General features: G+C 40.5%; 1 non-coding gene across 1 annotated transcript; it reads right to left on the bottom strand.

Moving 5' to 3' along the window:
- Positions 1-208: 208 nt before the first annotated feature.
- Positions 209-281, bottom strand: Trnat-ugu (transfer RNA threonine (anticodon UGU)). Its single transcript has one exon. It is a non-coding gene; the product is annotated as a tRNA-Thr (tRNA).
- Positions 282-1,341: the final 1,060 nt, after the last annotated feature.

Below are 1,341 nucleotides of genomic sequence, written 5' to 3'. Positions count from 1 at the left end.
GTTTCATTAGAAGCATTATTTTTTTTAGGTATTATGTAGATTTTCTTCTAATTGGGATCTATTTCTGAAGGCTTGTTTTGTTATTTTATATTTGTGATGCTTGCTTTCTTTACTTCTTCTATTCCTATGTTGATGTCTGTGTATCTTATTTAATAGTCAACTCTTTCAATTTTATAGAGTAGCTTTTATTTTCTCTTTTTTTTTTTTGGGGTGGTGCTGGGGATTGAACCCAGGGCCTTGTGCATACAAGACAAGTGCTCTACCAACTGAGCTACATCCCCAGCCCCAAGGGTAGCTTTTGTAGGAGAAGGAATGTAGTGTGTCTGTTGAGTAAGTGCTTTGGCTTTACTTCTAGGTAAGCAAATAAGTGTAGGTCTGTGATTTCTTCACTTGTAACCAATGTCAGCAATGTCTTTAAGTGCCTCATTAGTCTATAGTGAATAAGTTTGTGAAGGTATTGATGTCACTTTTCAGTGTTCATATGATTACAAGGGTACATTTTCTCATGCTCTGTAGAGTCAAGCACCAATGACACTGGGTCATGTAATGGTAGCCAAAGTCCTGGTGCTATGAGGTGCAGAGAACTCCTCCAGTCATATGGGGCAAACATTGTGATATTGGGGATTATTTTGCTAATAGCCAAGGACCTAGTTCCACAAAACTTGAAAATGTTCTTCCCCAGGTCTCATAAGATTAAGGATGTTGGGTCTATGCAATGACAATCTTGGTCCTGAGTCTATGGGTCACAAAGGAAACCTTCCCCAGTTCCCATGGGTGCAACTGCAGGTCATGTCAGGATTTGTAGAACTGGAAGATGTGGTCCCAAAGCTTTGTAATTCTTAGTGTATCATTTCTAGGCACCATGGGGCAAGTGTGGGTAGCACCGAGACTTGGGGTACTGGGATCCATGGAGCTGAAACTACAGGAACCAGAGTGGACATGATTCAGGTCTCATGGTGAGAGCATGGATAAATAAGGATATTTGGGGCACTAGCAGCCATAGTTTTAGGGCTGTGGACTGCAGAGTGACTAATCCTAGATTCTGTAGGATAAGCAAAAATGACACTATGGCTTGTGGTACCAGCAATAATTATTCCACAATCACATAAATCTGAAAGACTTATTCTATATCTTATGAGTTTTGCACTGACACAACACCTTTGGCAGCATCAGTGAATGTATTTTTGGCTCTTTGAGAGGATGGACTTTAACAGTGGGTACTGTAGCAAGCTTGGATTTTGTTGGTCACAATGTCAGATCTTTCTTTTCTGTACAGTTGTGCTGACCCTAGGTGTCACTCCAAACTGCAATTAATGCCTTTGAAGAGTGTGGATTTTCCTG

This window comes from Ictidomys tridecemlineatus, chromosome X (assembly GCF_052094955.1).
Source record: "Ictidomys tridecemlineatus isolate mIctTri1 chromosome X, mIctTri1.hap1, whole genome shotgun sequence".
Classification (NCBI taxonomy): domain Eukaryota; kingdom Metazoa; phylum Chordata; class Mammalia; order Rodentia; family Sciuridae; genus Ictidomys; species Ictidomys tridecemlineatus.
Note: the sequence above shows the minus strand (reverse complement) of the source record. Positions and strands in the feature narration are given on the sequence as shown.